This window comes from Falco naumanni, chromosome 5 (assembly GCF_017639655.2).
Source record: "Falco naumanni isolate bFalNau1 chromosome 5, bFalNau1.pat, whole genome shotgun sequence".
In the NCBI taxonomy this organism is placed as follows: Eukaryota; Metazoa; Chordata; class Aves; order Falconiformes; family Falconidae; genus Falco; species Falco naumanni.
Window position 1 is genome coordinate 35039265 of NC_054058.1, and position 9160 is coordinate 35048424.

Here is a 9160-nt window from a genome sequence, read left to right on the forward strand (position 1 = left end):
AAGAAATTGCTCCTCCTTAAAACCTACTCCACACTTAACTGTAGTTTTAAATATGCACCATGCTGAACTTTGTTTATGTTAACATACCACAAAACCATTTCCTGCTCCCCTCTTAAATTCTTATTCCTCCAACAGTTTTTCCATTAAATTATCCTGATTCTGGACACAAAAAGACGAAAGCAGAAGTGCCATGCAGTGGATGACATAGTCTGAATTTTCTGCACCTATTAGGACACAAACAAGAGCTCTGCATTAGTGAAAGCAGGAGCTTCACGGTTTTCAGAATGTCCCCTAGGCTTAACAAGGTGTACAAACACACAGGACAAAATGGTTCAAGGCTTATTTTAGACTATTTTAAGAATGCCTAGAATTGCCAACTGGGATCAGCTCTTTCCTTTGTGTTAAGCATATATTGCAAATTAATAGTTGGTTTAAGGTCTTTTCAATCCACAAAGACATAGCATCACCAGCTGATTTGGGAAAAGGTAGGAAGAAGAGAAGGTAGAGAGTCAGGACAAAATAACATTGTATAGTAAGAGTGTCACTGGTGCAGCTCAAATCAGTGATAGCAACAAAAGAAAATCAAACGCTTTAAAATGTATTACCTCTTAAACTGCTTTTGCTTTCTAGGTTGGCATCTAGTTTACGTAGCTATGAGACATGAAAAGGCCCCAACAGTGCATTTTTAAGCTCTCCAGCAGCACTTCTGAAACCAGCTGTGACTTAAGTGTGTGACCCAACATGCAATTTTTACTAGTGCAACTCATTTACATTTTACTATTCATAGTGGGCAAAGCTTTCTTAATGTCAAGTCAGCGAAAGTCACCCCACAATATGCACTTCATACACAGGCACACACACATAACTCAGCTAGAAGACAGGCATTTGACCAGATTTACAAAACACAGTGATTGAATCTACAGTTACTGCACTTCATATCAGCTTAATGCGCTTCTCTCTCTGCACAACAAATTCACATCCAAATGCAGTTCTTCACAATGTTAGGTCTCCAGAGGAATAAGCAGTCTGAATGCTGAAGACATTTTGCCCAGTCACAATTTTCAAAACAGCTGTCAGTACAGTCGGTGAAACAAGAGAAAAGTGTCACTGGGACATAAAAACAGTAGTGTCACCACAAGCAGTGCAGAAAGACCATTAGCCTCAGAAGTAGAAGGTAGAGGAGTCAGGCACCTAGAAGGACTAAACCACAGAGCAAGGTACACACCCACTAAGCCATATTCAAGAGATGATCTAATACCTACATATACATAAGATCATACCATACGCACAATTTAACCTTCAAAAAGGCCATGCAACTTCTTTTCTCTTTTTAAGGAAATTAAACACTGAGAATACCACAGGATTCTTCTCCACTCCCAGCTCACACAGCCCCCACCCATTTTGCCAATCCACACACAGTCACCCAAAGAGAAAGCAGCTTCCCTTCCCCATGCACCCATTTAAAAACCCAGAATCAACAATAAAACCCTTTTACCCTGAGCCATGCACTCTTCATTCCAGAGTTTTCTGCTCTATTAATTTTTGTTGTCTCGCTGTAGTCACACAGCCCTCCTCCCCCCATCCTCCTCCTCTTGTTTTTTTGGGGAGCTTTTTGGTTTTTTGTTTTGGTTTGGTTTTTTTGTTGGACTGACCCACTTTTGTGATAGGTCAACATCCAACATCCAGTCCCTTTTTTGGAAGGGGCTAGGGAAAACAGAGAAAGAGGGAGGGAGAGAAGGAGAAGGGATGTTCCCCAACCTTCCAACCGCTCCTTTGAGAGCGGGATCAAGCACACTTGGGCCATGCGCTGCTTCCCTTTCCCATATTCCCAGCAATCCCACTCCACACAAACCAGTCCAGCCCTCTGCTCCCAGGGGAGAAACACAGAAAGACTACAAAGATATTCTGCAACTGGCAGGGGAGAAAGAGACAACAAGAAAAAGGATGTGCTGTAAACACTTATGTCCGGCATGACAGAGGAAGTTTGCATTTCATTTTCCAAATTCTCAGGAACAAAGTCAAATCAGAACTTATTCCACCACCACTTGCATTCACCCTTTGCCACCTCTGAGGGCCAAGACAGAGGAGACAACAGTTTTAAAGTTGCCACAGGGTATACAGTTACTCTAAGAAGAATCAGAATTCAAACTCTACAGCAGGATCAAAAGCCACTGAACTCATGGCAGCCACGCATGATGGGAGGGGGTTTTTATATTGGAACATACCTTTTCACATAGAATGCAACATACAGAATCTATCAGATCAGATCCATATTTAAATTCAGTAAGTAAATGTGCTGGAATAAGTCAGACATCTTATCACAAGCCTAGGCAACTGTGCAGCGATGCATACGAGGCAGATGGCACATCTGACTTCCCTAGCAATTATTCTCCAATGCAAATACATAGCAGTGATGAGCACTGCAGAAGTAAAACCAGTGATTCTCAACAAAGCACCCAAAGCCACTCACTATGAAGCCATCCTGTTATTGCTAAGATAACATCTGATCTGCTTATTTTTGTTTCTGAGTTGTTGCTGGGTTGTTTGTTTGGTTGTTTTTAATTCTGGACATGAGATACATGCATCCTCTTCTTAATTCCCCAAAATCACCAACTCCTGATTTCATCACTCCTGTTCAACACTGACCCCTCCACACTTCTCTCCTGCCCTGCTACTCCATCAAGAAAAACAAAACCCCTACAGATTCAAACTTCTAAAAACAGAATTAGGAGCTCTGTATTCCTGGACTCCTGGGAGAGGAGAGTTCCTCCCCACACAGAAATGCCAAGCCCTAGATACATCAGCATTACAGCTTTGCTAGTTAGAGAATGACCACAGATACAGCACTTCCCTTACAGGAAAGTTACCTCTGGAAGCTCGCAGGCTGAGAGCAGTGCTTGGGGGAAGAAACCATTCTCACCCTTGCTGGCTAAAGCACAGCAAGTAGAAACAGCATCAGAGGGGAAAACCTTGCTCAGCATCCTCTTCCAAAGGCTACCTACATCCCAAGAGTGGCTAGAAGCTGCTCACCCTTTCCTGACGCAGCACTGAAGCTGACCACAGAGGTTTGCAGAGAAGTCACCAATACTGTCAGAAGCTGACAGATGCCAACAGCTACTAAAACAGTTCAAGGTGATTCTGAAATCCTCCCCCTCTGTCTGTGAACAGCAACAGCCATGCATTTTTTTCTGTACATAAAGGGGCACATCAGGTGTGCACTTAGAAAAAAAAAAAGATAAAAATGCAACCCAATTTTTCCAGACACCGTAACATTACATTACCCAGTTGGATGAAGTTGTCTAAATGGGAATTTATAGGATTAACTTCTAGCTTAAAACTGCTGTAAAATCAGTGCCATCACAAAGCCATTGAGACAGGGGAAAGAAAGTCTGAAATTCAGCAGAGTATGGAGGACAGAGGACACTCCCAGCTCCCATGGGACAATTAGCTGCAAATAGCTTTACCCACCACTAACCAGCCTCTCCTAGCAAAGCTGGCAAGAAGGAGACAAGATGTGGTGAGCCATGGAGAGAAATTCACTCTTTTCTAATCTGCCTCCTCAGGTGACTGGCCTGTCCAGGTTCATTTTAAGTGACTTGGACAGAGGCATAGCTACTTAATGTTACTGCTGCATGGGCTGCATCTGTGATGACCAGGCAACTGCATGCTCCGAGGCAATCAGCTCAGCAGCCTCCAATAGCATCCATGTCATACTTTGTAACCTGGGGAGGGAACGCTGGGCCGGCAAGGTCAGCTTTTAAGGTATTATCTCATCTCCTACTCGAAGCCTTACTGCTGCACTACATAACATGTTACAGTCATTTTCTTTGTAGAACCAGAGAGACCTTTTTCTACCTTTTTGCCACAGAGTTGACTGGGGCCAGATGTACAACATACCCACGCAGAGAGGAACATTTTCAGGTTAAACAAAAAATTAGAGGCTGTGACACCATCCCTCTATGCTCTTGGTCGCTCTCCATTATACAATGCCCTCAAATAGCTGATCCTTTCAATATCATCAGACTCCCAGGGACTGTGACTGTACGACAGTAACAGCCATATTCCTATCATTTCAGTCCAGAGATAGACTTGAGCGTGGGGAGACAAACATCCAGATACTCTATGGATTAAAGGACATTAAATGCTGCACGTAAGTTATTTCCCTCTTCAGATTTCCTTTAAATTATGCCCCTCAGGGGCTATAAAGATGTGGTCACACTCAGATATAGCACAGTTCCTGGGCAACTTGCCTATACACTGCATTTTCCCTGGACACAGCTTGCTCTGTTGCCTTCCCGGACATGTTCCTTACACAACCACAAACAAAAGCCCCATCGAGGTTGAGCTGATTTTCAAAGACTAGAGAGAACCTGGCTATACGCAAGTACATCCAGTCCCCTGCCTCTTCCTAGAGGTGGAAGACTCAGAGGTGAGACTCCTGGAGGCTGGCTGCAACTCACTGCTTTAGCTGGCAGATTTTCAACTCTAAAACCTTCCTGGGGAATTGCTTCTCTGAAAACATGTGCAGTTGCTCTCTCCCAAAGTAGTCCATGAGGGAGGAAAAAAAGAAAAAAAAAAAAAACCAAACCACCAACAAACACCTTTTCAAAAGGGTATTTCCAGTCCAAGCTCTATCATATTTTGCAGTTATTCTAAATAAGTGTTTTAATCTCTCTCATCACAGTGTCAAACGGCTTTCAGAGTCCCAAGTGTTCTGGTAGGTTGTAATGTCTTGGCAGGAAACCACTGTTCCACCACAAGAAAGCAAACCACAAGAGGTTTGGGAAGAAGCAAGAACAGCACATACAACACACACACCCCACTTCAAGCAAACAGATGGGCAAGTCAGCACACACAACTCAAACACAACACTATTCTCTACAACACCTCAATTCTCCAGGGCCTCAGCGAGTGCAATCAGTCACAAGCTCTAAAAGAGAGAAAAGCTTCTTCCCCCAGCCCTGGCTGTTCAGTAACACACAGCAGCTTTGTTAGGCAGATAGCTAGCCGCAGTCCTATGCTAGGAGAGCTCTACCGTGCAATGGTTAAGTACAATTTCTCTCAGAGGCTGTACTATTCTCTTGATTCTGCAGACAGCCGAACTTGTACATTCACTGCTGCTTTACATCCTTGGTTTCCTCAGTTTTAGCCTGCAAACCCTGTGAAAACTAGTCACAGCAGTGGCCCTTCAGAATCAGCAAGTCTGACTTGCAACTTCCTATTGAACCCCAGCCTTCAATACTTTGAACAATGTAACACTCTTGAAGCAGCTAAGACCAAATCACAAACACCTCCTGAGGAATTTACTGCTCCCACCAGCCATTGCTGGAAGTGCTCAAAGACATCCTTTGAGCTGCTGGAAAATGAAACTGGCATTTCTGCTCTAGAAGGAGCAGGCAAGAGCTCATCTCCATCGCTGCAAACATAAGCCAATTAAACAGGAGGGGAGGAGGGATGAAGGGTTGTTGTCTTAAGTCAGAACATGATTATTAGATGTTTTAGCTAACAGTAGAAACTGGGTAGAGAAAGGCACTGACATTTGGGGGGGGAGGTGTTTTGAAAGTTATTTTAATTATGAGTTGAGGGAAAAAAACAACCCACCCCTCCTTTATGCACAAGAAGAAAAGAACCCTAATCCCACAACTGCAAACTGCAAAAGTTCATCTCCCAGCCTGCTACCAGCAAACAGGCAAACAAGCTGACAGAGAACAAGGCAGATTTCTAGCTGGATTCTGTCAAATTGTTAGAAACCAGCCAGCTCAGAATGCTTTTGTTATGCCAAACCAGCTAGTCACGTTGAACTTTATTTTCTGACCAGCTTGTGCATGTTTAAGAACCTCCCCTTCGAACTGCCTCATGTCCCAAGGAGACAGACAAATAAAAGTACAACAGATGCCTGAATGATTGGGAGGTGTTCTTCCCCTTGCCCCACATTTCCAAAACACAACCCATTCAGCAATCTAAACTGATTGTAGAGACCTGAGCAGAACACAAAGAAAAACATCTTCCCACACCACCAAACTGGTTAGAAACACTGACTTCGGTAGCAATGCTTTCCCGATCATTTTACAGCAAGACCGAATCACTTCTGCCCTAGGTGCAGAGACAGCCAGCCAGCTGCTGCACACGTGCCACTTAAGGTTTACAGCACAACCATACCAATGGCAGTATTAAGGGCTTCAAAATTGCTCCACTGGACCAGAGCAGACTTGAAGCCCATTTTGGGGGGGGGACAATGGTGAAAAAAAAAGCCTGAAGTTGGTCTTTGTGGAATACCTTCACCCTAAGAAAAGCTCCCCCGAAAGCCTATTGTTTAGTACTTAGTCAATATCCTAAAAGTGTGAGAGTTTGTTTTTTCCAAAAGCACCATATAAATACAAACCTGTAGTATTAGAAACCTGAAAAACGCAAACATTTCTAGAGAAATCTCTGGTCCCTTTCAGGGAGGCTGCTAGGCTTTTAGACTCAAGGGTAACTTCCAGCAAGTTTAAGTTCAAAAGAACAGTTAACTATTATGTTAAAAAAGCCAAGTCTCTTTTAGTGGGATGTATGCTTTATCACATTTTCATCGACTGTTGTCTTTTTCTTGCAGGACAGGAAATAGACATTTCTATTCATCCTATTAGCCTTTGCCCTATTATTGATCAATACCTTCTATTTTTCACTTTAATGGAGGTAAACAGTCTCCTCTCTAGGGAAGCCTGCCTATGTCTTCAACAATAACTCCTGTTTGAGCCCCTTACACTGCAAAAACAGTTTCAAACTTTCTGTAAGCAGGAACCATCTTCAGTATTTCCTCTACATTTCCCACTCCTCCTCCTCTTGACAGCTTCACAGTGTTCCAGGCAGCTTTGATAGAGCTGTCTCTGAAACCACTCCAGTCCCTTTTCTGGAGCACAATTCATCAGAATTCAGTCACTCACATGTTCTTCCAAAGCCCTCTTTCCACTACGCGTTGCAGTTCCCAAGATAGAATTAGCCTTTGCGGTGCAACTGAAATTTCAAAGCACTGTGAGCATCCAAACAAGACCCATCACAACTCAGCTGCACTACAGGAGCACACAGGGCCCGTAACAGCCTCCTCACCTACCACATCAGCACACGTACATACACACGGTGTCTGCCCGTTAGTCCATTCAGCCTGAACCAGAGGAGGCACAGCAAACACAAACCCAGTGCCCACCACCCTGCTTGGGTCTACCGTGCTCCCAGCCCAGCTGCGGCCGAACACACCCTCGGAGACAGTGACACCCACCCAGCACCACTGAGAAGTGTGACAGCACCAGGGGCAGGGATGGGGCATGGGGAGGCCGGGTGGGCTGCAGCAGGGACATGCTGAGGGGAGGGGGGGAATTATGTGGGCGGCGCGGGGGGCTGCATGGGAGCTCGTGGAGAGGCGCGGGATGGTGCGTGTGTGTGCATGGAGGCCAGGCAGGAGGACAGCGGGTAGTGGGGAGAGGCCGGGGGTGGCCGCCTGCGTCGAGGGGCAGTGGCGGGGGCTGCACGGAGGGGAAGGGAGGCAGCACACCGGGAGAATGGGTAGGGGGGCTGGGGGGGCCCCACCGCGGGGATCGTGCAAGCCACGCCGGGGAACGGGAGGAGGAAGGATTAGGGGGGCTGGGCGGGGGGGCGGAGGTCGCGACCACGCCAAGCCGAAACGGTGCGTAAGGCCTTTGTGGGGGTCTCGGCGAGCACCCCCCCCGCCCCCCCGCCAGCGCGGCCCCTCAGGCCCGCCCCGCGCCCCGGCCCCCCTGCCCCCGCCACGTCTTACCTCCCGGCGGGCGGGCGGGCGGGGCGGGGCTAGGCTGGGCTGGGCTGGGCTCGGCCCGGCCCGTGAGGGTGAGGAGGGGTCAGGTCGGGTCGGATCCACTCGGGTCGGGCCCTGCCCCGCTGCCCCGCGGGCGGGCGGGCGCCGGCACCGGCGCGGGGGCGCTGCGGGCCTCAGGAGCCCATGGCGACGCCGGGCCCACCCCGGCCCTCCGCGCCTGCGCATGGTACGGCACGCCCCGCCCACTCCGCGCGCGGGCGGGGGCGGGGCAGCGGGAGAGCTGGGTGACGTAACCGCCCAGCTCTTAAAGGGGCGGCGCCGGCGCTCGGCCGGTGTGGGTGGCTGGGCTCGATTGCTGCAGCGACCCGCGTTTCCCTGAGCCGGGCGGCTGGGGTTTCCAGCGCCCCAGCAGCTCTTCCCCCTCCCGGGGCCGGTTAAGGGCTGCGCTGTGCCCAGGAAGATCCCCCCAGGCAGATTTCCACCTCTACCTCTGAGACGGTTTCCCAAAAACTCCAAGGAAAAACATATGTGTGGGTGCTGGAAACCAAAACTGTACCTCGACTGAACCTGGAACAAGAGATTTTTCAATCTAGAAACAAAATAACCAAAACCCCCTAAAACCAAAACCTGGGAAAAAAAAAAAAAAAAAGCAAACCCAATCCTAAACCCTGAAAACCTTTAATATGCAAGCAAACTGCGGGGGGGGGCAAGGGGAACTGTGTTAGCAAGAGGAGGAGATACCTCATCTGAGACATACCTGATGAGACCTTCTGCTTCCTCACAGAGGCACTCGCCCTCTTCTTTTGCAACATGCACGTGTGGGGCTGCTATCTCCCAAAATGGTGGTGCATTTCCCTCCTGCCCTGAAAGAGCTACAGTCGAGGCCCTGCTGCCTCTGCCCACCGCAGCGAGGCCCAGTACTCTGTGGAGCCAAGGCAATACAGGGGGGGGGGCAGGTGCTGTCTTCCATGTAGGCAACATTCAAAACAGTAATGAGAAGGAAAAAAAGTCCAGTTTCACTCCGATGCCTCAAAAAACACACTCAAAACCGAGGCAGGACCAACACAGGACAGAGGCAACGGGACAATCCCCTACACCCCTGAACTTCCCTCCTCTTTCTCCTTCCTTGCCATCTTCTCTCCTCTGAGGAGCTGGAAGCCCCACACAGCGGGCAAACAAAGGAGAAGCTCTTCCTGCTCAGTTGGCAGAGAACAAGCTTGGAAGCCATTTGCAGTCACCAAGATCCACCATTTATTCCCAGCAGGTGGTTCTGAAAAATCAATTTCAAGAGTTTTTACGCAGCCTGCAAGAAACAGGCTTCTCATCTGGATAATGCAGGGAAGCGTAACTACAGGAGCAGCGATTTAAAAATAAATCAGTATTAAAATTTAG

General features: G+C 47.8%; 1 protein-coding gene across 3 annotated transcripts in view; it reads right to left on the minus strand.

Annotated features, from left to right (window-relative positions):
- The window catches only part of TMEM184B (transmembrane protein 184B), a 32940-nt gene extending 24947 nt beyond the window's left edge, over positions 1-7993 (minus strand). The window contains exon 1 of one of the 3 annotated variants that reach the window (XM_040596948.1): positions 7772-7993. The gene's annotated coding sequence lies outside the window, so the exon portion shown is untranslated. Of the gene's footprint in view, positions 1-1289; positions 1412-7771 lie in introns of those variants that run through there. The other 2 variants (XM_040596951.1, XM_040596950.1) reach the window with 2 other exon arrangements.
- Positions 7994-9160: the final 1167 nt, after the last annotated feature.